General features: G+C 44.9%; 1 protein-coding gene across 3 annotated transcripts in view; it reads left to right on the top strand.

Annotated features, from left to right (window-relative positions):
• The window catches only part of LOC132392017 (disintegrin and metalloproteinase domain-containing protein 33-like), a 156,237-nt gene that overhangs the window by 90,812 nt on the left and 52,344 nt on the right, over nt 1-13,081 (top strand). The window lies entirely within an intron of this gene.

Genomic DNA, 13,081 nt, shown 5'->3' with positions numbered 1-13,081 from the left:
TTCACTGCTCTATCGCTCCGGGTCCCGTCCCCCTTCCAAATTAGTTTAAACCCTCCCAAACCATGCTAGCAAACCTACCAGCAAGGATATTGCTCCCCCTCGAGTTCCACAAAGACAGAAGTTCTCAAATGGCAGGGGTAAGCAACCATGGCTGACGAAGGAAGTTAAGGACTCCATAAAAGTCAAGTAAAGGGCATATAAGGTAGTAAAAGTGAGTGGGAAGTTGGATAATTGGGAAGCTTTTAAAATCCAACAAAAGGCAACTAAAAAAGCTATAAGAAAAGAAAAGATTAAATATGAGAGCAAACTAGCCAATAATGTAAAGCAGGATTCTAAAAGATTTTTTCAGTTATATAAAGAGTAAAGGGGAGGTGAGAGTTGATATTGGACTACTGGAAAATGATGCTGGTCAGATAGCAATGTGGGACAAAGAAACAACAGATGAACTTGTATTCCATCTGGGTAGCCTCCAACCTGATGGCATGAACATTGATTTCTCTAACTTCCATTAATGCCATTCCTCCCCTTCTTACCCCATCACTTATTTATTACTTTTTTTTCTTTTCTCTCTCTCTGTTTGTCTCACAATCACTTCTTGCCTGTTCTCCATCTCTCTCTGGTGCTCCCCTCCCCCTCTCTTTCTCCCTAGGCCTCCCGTCCCATGATCCTTTCCCTTCTCCAGTTGTGTATCCCTTTTGCCAATCACCTTTCCAGCTCTTAGCTTCATCCTCTCCTGTCCTATCATTTCAGATCTCCCCCTCCCACTTTCAAATCTCTTACTATCTCTTCTTTCTATTAGCCCTGACGAAGGGTCTCAGCCCGAAACGTCAACTGTACTTCTTCCTATAGATGCTGCTAGGCCTACTGCATTCCACCAGTATTTTGTGTGTGTTGTTAGATGAACTTAATGGGTACTTTGCATTAGTCTTTACTGGGAAGGCACTAGCAGTGAGCCAGAGGTTCGTGAATGTCAGGGAGCGGGAGTGAGTACCATTGCTATTACAAAGGAAAAAATGCTAGGCAAACTGAAACGTCTTAAGGTGGATAAGTCACCTGAACCAGATGGACTACACTCCAGAGTCCAGAGAGAGGTTGCTGAAGAGGTAACTGATGCATTAATCATGGACTTTCAAGAATCACTTGATTCTGGCATGGTCCCAGAGGACTGGACGATTGCAAATGTCACTCCACTCTTTAAGAAGGGAGGAAGGTAAAAGAAAGGAAATTATAGGCCAGTTACCCTAATCTCAGTGGTTGGGAAAGTGTTGGAGTTTAATATTAAGGATGAGGTTTTGGGGTACTTAGAGACTAATGATAAAATAAGTCAGTCAGTATGGTTCTGTAAAGATAAATCTTGATTGACAAATCAGTTCTTTGAGAAAGTCACAAGTGAGGTTGACAAAGGAGAGGCAGTGGATGTCACTTGGATTTTCAGAAGGCATTTGATAAGCTGCTATAAGTGAGGCTGCTTAAAATCCTATGGCATTACAGGAAAAATACTGGCATGGATAGAGGACTGGCTGACAGGCAGAAGGCAGCCAGTGGGAATAAAAGGGACCTTTTCTTGTTGGTTGCCAGTGACTAATGGTGTTCCTCAGGGGTCAGTATTGGGATTGCTACTTTTCACGTTGTTTGTCAGTGATTTTGATAATGGAATTAGAAACATAGAAACAGAAAACCTACAGCACATTACAGGCCCTTCGGCCCACAAGGCTGTGCTGAACATGTCCTTCCCTGAGAAATTACCTAGGGTTAGCCATAGTCCTCTATTTTTCTGAGCTCCATATACCTGTCCAGGAGTCTCTGAAAAGATCCCTATTGTATCTGCCTCCACCACCATCACTGGCAGCCCATTCCATGCACTCACCATTCTTCAGCGGTTTGATCGGGCACGACTGCGCAGGCGTGTGTATGTCAGCCAGTGAGAAGAGTTTAAAAGGAGACAGCCTTATAGAGCGGGTGTCGGAGGATCGGGCAGCAGAGTAGAGGGAGACAGAGTAGGAAGGCTTTGGCTCAATGAAGCTTCAACGTTAACGGGTTGAGGTGAGGTACTTGGGTAGAATATAGACAGGAAGTATGTGCATGAGGCCAATTTAATGTGCTCAGTGTCAGATGTGGGAAGTCCGGGAGACTTTCAGCCTCCTGGATGGCCATATCTGCGCCAGGTGCATTGAGCTGCAGCTCCTTAGGGACCGCGTTAGGGAATTGGTGATGCAGCTCAATAACCTTCGCCTGGTCAGGGAGAGTGAGGAGGTGATGGAGAGGAGCTATAGGCAAGTAGTCACACCGGGGCCTCAAGAGACAGGTAAGTAGGTAACAGTCAGGAGAGGGAAGGGCAGGGATCAGAGGCTAGAGAGCACCCCTGTGGCTGTACCCCTTGACAATAAGTACCCCTGCTTACTGTTGGGGGGGGGGAACAGCCTACCTAGGGGAAGTGGCAGTGGCCATGCCTGTGGCACAGAGTCTGGCCCTGTGGCTCAGAAGGGTAGGGAAAGGAAGAGGATGGCAGCAGTGATAGGGGATTCTATAGTTAGGGGGTCAGACAGGTGATTCTGTGGAATCAGGAAAGAAACACGGATGGTAGCATGCCTCCCAGGTGCCAGGGTCCGGGATGTTTCAGATCGTGTCCACAGAAGTGAGCTGGGATGGAGAACAGCCAGAGGTCATGGTACATATTGGTGCTAATGACATAGGAAGGAAAAGGGAGGAGGTCCTGAAAACAGACTGTGGGGAGTGGAAAGAAATTGAGAAGCAGGACCCCAAATGTAGTTATCTCAGGATTACTGCCTGTGCCACATGACAGTGAGTATAGGAATAGAATGAGGTGGAGGATAAATGCGTGGCTGAGTGATTGGGGCAGGGGGCAGGGATTCAGATATCTGGATCATTGGGACCTCTTTTAGGGCAGGTGTGATCTATACAAAAAGGATGGGTTGCACTTGAATCCCAGGGGGACCAATATCCTGGCGGGAAGGTTTGCTAAGGCTACTGGGGAGAGTTTAAACTAGAATTGCTGGTGGGGGGGGGGGGGGACTGAACTGAAGAGACCGGGGAAGAGGCGGTTGGCTCACAAATAGAGAAAGTTTGTAGACAGTGAGAGAGGGAGAAAAGGCAGGTGATAGAGAAGGGATGTGCTCAGATCGATGGTTTGAGATGTGTCAAGGAGTGTTGTGAGCAAAGCGGATGAGCTTAGAGTGTGGATCAGTACTTGCAGCTCTGATGTTGTGACCATTACAGAGACTTGGATGGCTCAGGGGCAGAAATGATTACTTTGAGTGCAAGGCTTTAGATGTTTCAGAAAGGACAGGGAGGGAGGCAAAAGAGGAGGGGGTGTGGCACTGTTGATCAGAGATAGTGTCACGGCCGTAGAGAAGGAGGACATCATGGAGGGATTGTCTACTGAGTGTCTATGAGTGGAAGTTAGGAACAGGAAGGGGTCAATAACTCTACTGGGTGTTTTTTATAGACCACCCAATAGTAACAGGGACATCGAGGAGCAGTTAGGGAAGCAGATTCTGGAAAGGTGTAATAATAACAGGGTTGTTGTGGTGGGAGATTTTAATTTCTCAAATATTAGAAACATAGAAAACCTACAGCACAATACAAGCCCTTCAGTCCATAAAGTTGTGCCGAACACATCTCTACCTTAGAAATTACTAGGCTTACCTATAGCCTTCTATTTTATTAAGCTCCATGTACCTATCTAAAAGCCTCTTATAAGACCCTATCATATTTGCCTCCACCACTGTTTCTGGCAGTCCATTCCATGCACTCACCACTCTCTCAGTAAAAACGTAGCCTGACAGCTCATCTGTACCTACTTCACAGCAGCTTAAACCTGTGTGCCCTTGTGGTATTGATTGGTTGGCATATTGATTGGCTTCTCCCTAGAGTGAGGGGTTTAGATGGGGGCGAGTTTGTTAGGTGTTTTCAGGAAGGTTTCTTATGTAGATAAGCCTACAAGAGGAGAGGCTGTACTTGATTTGGTGTTGGGAAATTAACCTGGTCAGGTCTCTCAGTGGGAGAGCATTTTGAGGATATCGATCACAACTCTTAACTCCTTTCCCATAGCATTGGAGAAGGATAGGAACAGACAAGTTAGGAAAACATTTAATTGGAGTAAGGGGAAATATAAGGCTATCAGGCAGGAAATTGGAAGCTTAAATTGGAAACAGATGTTCTCAGGGAAATATATGGAAGAAATGTAGCAAATATTCTGGGGATAATTGCGTGGAGTTCTGCATAGGTACGTTCTGATGAGACAGGGAAAGGATGGTAGGGTACAGGAACCATGGTGTACAAAGGCTGTTTTAAATCCAGTCAAGAAGAAAAGAGGAGCCTACGAAAGGTTCAAAAAGCTAGGTAGTGATAGAGAGCTGAAAGATTATAAGGCTAGCAGGAAGGAGCTCAAGAAAGGAGAGCCAGAAGGGGCCATGAGAAGGCCTTCGCAGACAGGATAAAGGAAAACCCCAAGGCATTCTGCATGTATCTTAAAAGCAAGAGGATAAGACGTGAGAAAATAGGACCAACCAAGTGTGATAGTGGAAAAGTGTGTATGGAACCGGAGGATATAGCAAAGGTACTTAATGAACACTTTGCTTCAGTATTCACTACAGAAAAGGATCTTGGCGATTGTAGGGATGACTTATGGCAGACTGAAAAGCCTGAGCAGGTAGATATTAAGAAAGAGGATGTGCAGGAGCATTTGGAAAGCATCAAGTTGGGTAAGTCACCAGGACCAGACGAGATGTACCCCAGGCTACTGTGGAAGGTATTGCTGAGCTTCTGGCAATGATCTTTGCATCATCAATGGGGATGGGAGAGGTTCCGGAGGATTGGAGGGTTGCAGATGTTGTTCCCTTACTCAAGAAAGGGAGTAGAGATAGCCCAGGAAATTATAGACCAGTGAGTCTTACTTCAGTGTTTGGTAAGTTGATGGAGAAGATCCTGAGAGGCAGGATTTATGAACATTTGGAGAGGCATAATATGATAAGGAATAGTTGGCATGGCTTTGTGAAAGGCAAGTTGTGCCTTACAAGCCTAATTGAATTTTTTGAGGATGACTAAACACATTGATGATGGTAGAGCAGTAGATGTACTGTATATGAATTTCAACAAGGCATTTGACAAGGCTTATCGAGAAAGTAAGGAGGCATGGGATCCAAGGGGACATTGCTGGCTTTGTGGCAAAGTTTGCGAATGATACAAAGATAGGTGGACGGGTAGGTAGTGCTGAGGAAGCAATGTGATTGTAGCAGGACTTGGACAAGTTGGAAGAACGGGGAAAAAAGTGCAGGTGGAATACAGTGTTGGGAAATACATGCTAATGCACTTTGATAAAAGGAACACTAGTGCAGACTATTATCTGAATAATCTGTCTGCACAGCAAAGAGAGATGTTATGGATGCGATGGGAGGTGAGGACCTCGACACAATAGCTATCACTAAAGAGGTAGTATTGAGCAAACTTGTGTGTCTATAGACAGGTAAGTCCCCTGGTCCTGATGGAATGAATCCCAGGGTACTGAAAGAAATGGCAGAAGTTATAGTGGAGGCTTTGGTGATGATTTACCAAAATTCTCTGGACTCTGTGCCAGTCCTGGCAGATTGGAAGGCAGCAAATGTCACGCCACTGATCAAAAAAGGATGCAGGCAAAAGGCAGGTAACTATAGGCCAGTTAGTTTAACATCTGTAGTTGGGAAAATGCTTGAAGCCATTGCTAAAGAAGAAATAGCAAGGCATTTGGAAAGAAATGGATCCATCAGGCAGACGCAGCAGGAATTCAGCAAAGCAAGTCCTGTTTGACAAACTTACTGGAGTTCATCAAAGATATAATGAACACAAAGGATAGAGGGGATGGATGTTATTTACTTGTATTTCCAGAAGGCCATTGATAAGCTGTTGCATAAAAGGCTTATCCATAAGATAAGGATGCATAGAGTTGGGGTGATTTATTAGCATGGATAGAGGATTGGTTAATTAATAGAAAGCAGAGAGTTGGGATACATGGGTGTTAATCTGGTTGGGAATCCGTGGGGAGCGGTGTGCCACAGGGGTTGGTGCTGGGCTCACAACTGTTAACGATATACATTAACAATCTGGAAGAAGGAACTGAGTGTAGTGTATCAAAGATTGCTGATGATATTAAATTGAGTGGAGAAGCAAACTGTGCGAAAGTTACAGAGAGTCTGCCGAGAGATATAGATAGGCTAAGTGTGTAGGCAAGGGTCTGGCAGATGGAGTACAATGTTGATAAATGCAAGGTCATCCACTTTGGAAGGGAAATGGAAAAGCAGGTTATTATTTTTAAAATGCAGCATGCTGCTGTGCAGAGGGACTTGGGAGCGCTTGCGCTTGGCAAAAGGTGACCTTTTGGAACACAGGTAAGGAGGAATTTTTTTAGCCAGAGAGAAGTGAATCTGTTGAATACTCTGCCACAGACTGCAGGGTAGGTGAAGTCCATGGGTATATTTAAGGCAGCTTGATCATTTCCTGATTGTTCAGGGCAACAAAGGATATGGTGAGAAGGCAGGTGTACGGGGTTGAGCAGGATCTGGGATCAGCCATGACCGAATAGACTGAATGGCCTAATTCTACTCCTTTGCTTTATGATCTTATGGTTCTTGCGTAGCACTAAAAGGGAGTCATGGCTCTAAAAGAAATAGATCCATACATTGCAGGGTAAGAGGCAGGGGGTCAAATGGCCTCCTGCCAAAAGTGACTCAGAGCTTCGGCCATCCTTCCTCAGCTGTGGTTTTGTCTGATCTGATCCAGACATCCCATGTCTTGTTACACACACAGCCGCTCTTCTCAGTCATTGTTCTCTGTCATGTTAACCATCACTTTAACCCCTGCATTGCCATGCTTCAGGATATCTGTCATAAACTTCTCTTCACTGTTTGTTCAGCATGCACGGGCTGGTAGGTAAGAGCTTACTGAACCCCTGGTCTGTCTCTATTTCAACTTTAATTGCTTCCCCAATCATGAGACAGATTCACCTTCATGCAGTTCCCTCTTGCCAAAATACTTTTCACTCTGTAGAATTGACTTTACCCCAGTTATAGTCGTAGATTCACAGAAAGGTACAGCACAGAAACAGGCCCTTTGGCCCATCTAGTCCATGCTGAACCATTTAAAGCACCTACTCCCATCAACTTGCACCAGGACCATGGCCGTCCATGCCCCTCCCATCCACGTACACATCCAAACTTTGTTTAAACATTGAAATTAAGCTTACATGCACCACTTGTGCTGGCAGCTTGTTTCAAACTCTCACAACCCTCTGAGTGAAGAAATTTCCCCTCATACTCCCCTTAAACTTCTCAATTTTCACTCTTAACATGTGACCTCTGGTTGTAGTCCCATTTAACCTCAGTGGAAAAAGCCTGCTTGTATTTACCCTATTTATACCCCTCAGAATTTTTATACAGCTTCAAGATAACATCCAATTTTCAGCACTCAAAACATTGATTTATGATGGCCAGTGAATTAAGCAGCACACACAAAATGTTGGAGGGACTGAGCAGGCCAGAGTACTGTACAGTCGACATTTTGGGCTGAAACCCTTTGGCAGGACTAGAGGAAATAGCTGAGGAGTAGATTTAAAAGGTGGGGGGAGGGGAGAGAAACATCAGGGGATAGGTGAAACCTGGAGGGGGACGGATGAAGTAAAGAGCTGGGAAGTTGATTGCTGAGGGGCGGGTTCACTACCGGAAGTTTGAGAAATCAGTGTTCATACCATCAGGTTGGAGCCTGTCCAAATGAAATATAAGCCATTGTTCTTCCATCCTGAGTGTGGCCTCATCACGACAGGAGGCCATGGATGGACATATGGGAATGGGAAGTGGAATTAAAATGGATGGCCACTTGTTCTGGCATGCATGCTCGGTAAAGCTGTCTCCCAATGTATGTCGAGTCTCACCTATGTACAGGAAGCCACACTGGGAGCCTCCAACCTGATGGCATAAAGAATGTCCCCCACCCCCTTTTCCCTCTCTCACCTTGCCTGCCCATCACCTCCCTTTGGTGCTCCTCCCCCTTTTCTTTCTTCCATCTGTCTTTCACCAATCAACTTCCCAACTCTTTACTTCATCCCTCCCACTCCAGGTTTCACCTATCACTGGGGGTGTTTCTCTCTCCCTCTACCCCCATCTTTTAAATCTACTCAGCTTTTTTCTCCAGTCCTGCCGAAGGGTTTCAGTCCGAAACATCAACCATACTTTCCTTCATAGATGCTGCCTGGCCTGCGGACATTTTGTGTGTGAAGACATAGTTCGCTTAGGTTTGGTGATTCGACGACTTGCGGTAGTTTGGAGCTTTGAGCAGCACACAATCAGCGTTCAGGATTGATTGGCAAGAACAAATTAAAGTAAGGCAGGGGCAAGTGGAGTAGCCATTGTCGTAACTGCCATTGTTGGAGTGGTCAGAGTCAGAGTGGAGATGTTGAGGCTTCAGTCAGAGAAGGTTAAAAAAAAGTTGCAGGTAGATTTTTTGCTTCCCCCGCAGTTTATTAGTTTTCCTTCTTTATATCTGCTCAGCTAGGACAGTAGAGATGCCAGGCAGGATGGTTGAATGCTCCTCGTGTGGGATGTGGGAAAGCAGGGAGACATCCACTGTCCCTGACGACTACAACTGTGAGAAGTGCATCCAGCTCCAACTCCATGTTAAGGAGTTGGAGCTGGATGAACTCCAGATCATTCGGGAGGCTAAGGGGGTGATAGATTGGACATATAGAGAGATAGTTATACCCAAGGTGCAGGACACAGGAAACTAGGTACATTCATGAAGGGGAAAGGGGTTAGGAGTCAGTGCAGAGAATCCCTGTGGCTATCTCCCTCAACAACAGGTATATCATTTTGGATTCTGTTGGTGGAGATGACCTACTATGAATTCAATGTGGTCAGTGAGTCTGACTCTCACTCAGAGGGGAGGTGGGGGCGGTGGGGAGTGGGGAAAGAAGCACGATGTGGTGATAGGGGATTCATCACTTAGAGAAACAGAAAGGAAGTTCTGTAAATAACAAGAAGATTCCTGGATGGTATATTGCCTCCCAGGTGCCAGGGTCCAGGATTTCTCAGATCGAGTCCTTAGCATTCTTAGGTACCTACCTTTTGAAACCTATTGAGTAAGTGGGTGAACAGCCTGTGAGTTCAGGGAGTTGGATGCTAAGTGAAAGGGCAGGCCCTTCAGGGTTGTAATCTTGAGATTGCTACCTGTGCCACATGTTAGTGAGGCTGGCAGTAGGAAGATTATGCAATGAAGTAGGTTTTCAATGCTTGCAGAGAGATTTAGGCCAGTTAGAAGAGTGGGCTGAACAATGGCAGATGGAGTTTAATGCTGATAAGTGTGAGGTGCTACATTTTGGTAGGAATAATCCAAATTGGACATACATGGTAAATGGTACGGCATTGAAGAATGCAGTACAACAGAGTGATCTAGGAATAATGGTGCATAATTCCCTGAAGGTGGAATCTCATGTGGATAGGGTAGTGAAGAAAGCTTTTGGTATGCTGGCCTTTATAAACCAGAGCATTGAGTATAGGAGTTAGGATGTAATGTTAAAACTGTACAAGGCATTGGTGAGGCCAAATTTGGAGTATTGTATGCAGTTCTGGTCACCGAATTATAGGAAAGATCAAGTCAAGTCAAGTTACTTTTATTGTCATTTTGACCATAACCGCTGATACAGTACTTAGTAAAAATGAGACCGTGTTTTTCAGGACCATGGTGTTACATGACACAGTACAAAAACTAGACTGAACTATGTAAAAAAAACAACACAGAGAAAGCTACAATAGTCTACAGACCTACACAGGGCTGCATAAAGTGCACAAAAACAGTGCAGGCATTACAATAAATAATAAACAGGACAATAGGGCAAGGTGACAGTCCAGGCTCTGGGTATTGAGGAGTCTGATAGCTTGGGGGAAGAAACTTTTACATAGTCTGGCCGTGAGAGCCTGAATGCTTTCGAGCCTTTTCACAGACGGCAGGAGGGAGAAGAGATTGTATGAGGGGTGCGTGGGATCCTTCATAAAGGTGTTTGCTTTGTGGATGCAGTAAAATATAAATATCCGTGATGGCGGGAAGAGAGACCCCGATGATCTTCTCAGCTGACCTCACTATCCGTTGCAGGGTCTTGTGATCCGAGATGGTGCAATTTCCGAACCAGGCAGTGATGCAGCTGCTCAGGATGCTCTCAATACAACCCCTGTAGAATGTGATGAGGATGGTGGGGGCGGTGGGAGGTGGACTTTCCTCAGCCTTCGCAGAAAGTAGAGACGCTGCTGTGCTTTTTTTGCTATGGAGCTGGTGTTGAGGGACCAGGTGAGATTCTCCGCCAGGTGAACACCAAGAAATCTGGTGCTCTTAACGATCTCTACCAAGGAGCTGTTGATGTTCAGCGGGGAGTGGCCGCTCCGTGCCCTCCTGAAGTCAACAACCATCTTTTTTCTTTTGTTCACATTCAGAGACAGGTTGTTGGCTCTGTACCAGTCTGTTAGCTACTGCACCTCCTCTCTGTAAGCTGTCTTGTCGTTCTTGCTGATGAGATCCACCACGGTCATGTCATCGACGAACTTGATGATGTAGTTCGAGCTGTGTGTTGCAGCACAGTTGTGGATCAGCAGAGTGAATAGCAGTGGACTGAGCACACAGTCCTGGGGGGCCCCCCATGCTCAGTGTGATGGTGTTGGAGATGCTGCTCCCGATCCAGACTGACTGAAGTCTCCCAGTCAGGAAGTCTAGGATCCAGTTGCAGAGAGAGGTGTTCAGGCCCAGTAGGCTCAGCTTTCCAGTCAGTTTCTGAAGGATGATTGTGTTGAATGCTGAACTGAAGTCTATGAACAGCATCCGAACATATGCTTTGTCCAGGTGGGTTAGGGCCAGGTGGAGGGTGGTGGCAATGGCGTCATCTGTTGAGTGGTTGGGACGGCACGCAAACTGCAGGGTGTCCAGTGAGGGGCAGCAGGGTCTTGATATGCCTCATGATGAGCCTCTCGTCATGTCAACAAAATAGAGTATAGAGGAGATTTACTAGAATGTTACCTGGGTTTCAGCATCTAAGTTACAGAGGAGAGTTGAACAAGTTAGGTCCTTATTCTTTGGAGCGTAGGAGGTTGAGGGGGGACTTGATAGAGGTATTTAAAATTATGAGGGGGATAGATAGAGTTGACGTAGATAGGCTTTTTCCATTGAGAGTAGCGGAGATTCAAACAAGAGGATATGAGTTGAGAGTTAAGGGGCAAAAGTTTAGGGGTAACACGAGGGGGAACTTCTTTACTCAGAGAGTGGTAGCTTTGTGGAACGAGCTTCCAGTAGAAGTGGCAGAGGCAGGTTCGATTTTGTCATTTAAAAAAACATTGGATAGGTATATGGACAGGAAAGGAATGAAGGGTTATAGGCTGAGTACGGGTAGGTGGGACTAGGTGAGAGTAAGTGTTTGGCATGGACTAGAAGGGCCGAGATGGTCTGTTTCCATGCTATAATTGTTATATGGTTACATGGTTACTGGTCTACCTTCATCAATCTGTTTAGTCACATCCTCAAAAAATTCAATCAAGCTCATAAGGCATGACCTGCCTTTAACAAAGCCATGCTGACTATTCCTAATCATATTATACCTCTCCAAATGTTCATAAATCCTGCCTCTCAGGATCTTCTCCATCAACTTACCAACCACTGAGCTATCTCCTCCAGTTCCATACACCCTTGATTGGTCCTGTTCTCTCATGCCTTATCCTCTTACTCTTCACATACTTGTAGAATGCTTTGGGGTTTTCCTTAATCCTGCCCACAAGGCCTTCTCATGGCCCCTTCTGGCTCTCCTAATTTCATTCTCAAGCTCCTTCCTGCTAGCCTTATAATCTTCTAGATCTCTATCATTATCTAGTTTCTTGAACCTTTCATAAGCTTTTCTTTTTCTTCTTGACTATATTTAAAATAGCCTTTGTACACAACGATTCCCATACCCTACCATCCTTTCCCTGTCTCATTAGAACGTACCTATGCAGAACCACATGCAAATATCCCCTGAACATTTGCCACATTTCTTCTGTACGTTTCCCTGAAAACATCTGTTTCCAATTTATGCTTCCAAGTTCCTGCCTGATAGCCTCATATTTCCCCTTGCTCCAGTTAAACGTTTCCTTAACTTGTCTGTTCCTATCCCTCTCCAATGCTATGGTAAAGGAGATAGAATTGTGATCACTATCTCCAGAATGCTCTCCGACTAACAGACCTGGCAAGGTTCATTTCCCAATACCAGATCAAGTACAGCCTGTCCACTTGTAGACTTATCTACATAAGTTGAGGGGCGACCCCTCAAAAGAGGTAAGGAGGATTTTTTGTTAGGCAGAGAGTGGTGAGTCTGTGGATTGCTCTGTCATAGAGCTGTGGATGCATTTAAGTTGGAAGTTGATCACTTCCTTATCAGTCAGGGCTTCAAAGGATATGGTGAGAATTGCCTAATTCTGTTCCTATACCTTATGGTCTAATCCATGCCTTCTCAACCTCAGTGAAAAAAGCCTGCTTGCATTTACCCCATAAAACCCTCATAATTTTGTAAACCTCTATCAAATCTCCCCTCAATCTTATATACTCCAAGGAATAAAGTGCTAACCTATTCATTCTTATCATATATCTCAAGTCCTTCAGACTGGCAACATCCTTGTAAATGTTTCTCTGTACTTTTTCAACCTTGTTTATATCTTCCCTGTAGGTAGGTGACCAGAACTGCACACAATACTCCAAATCAGGCCTCAGCAATATCTTATACAACTTCAAAATAACATCCCATCTCCTGTATACAGGTTTCCCCTGCTATCTGAAGGTAGAGGGTTCCTATGAAACTTTGTAAGCCGAAATGTCGTAAAGCAAAGAAGCAATTAGCATTAATTTATATGGGAAAAATTTTTGAGCATTCCCAGACCCAAAAAATTAACCTACCAAATCAAACCAAATAGCATATAAAACCTAAAATAACACGAACATATAGTAAAAGCAGGTATGATATGATAAATACACAGCTATATAAAGTAGAAATATTGTATGTCAAAATCAAAATCGGGAAGACAGCGAGCCA

Source organism: Hypanus sabinus, chromosome 3 (genome assembly GCF_030144855.1).
Source record: "Hypanus sabinus isolate sHypSab1 chromosome 3, sHypSab1.hap1, whole genome shotgun sequence".
Lineage (NCBI taxonomy): Eukaryota > Metazoa > Chordata > Chondrichthyes > Myliobatiformes > Dasyatidae > Hypanus > Hypanus sabinus.
Note: the sequence above shows the minus strand (reverse complement) of the source record. Positions and strands in the feature narration are given on the sequence as shown.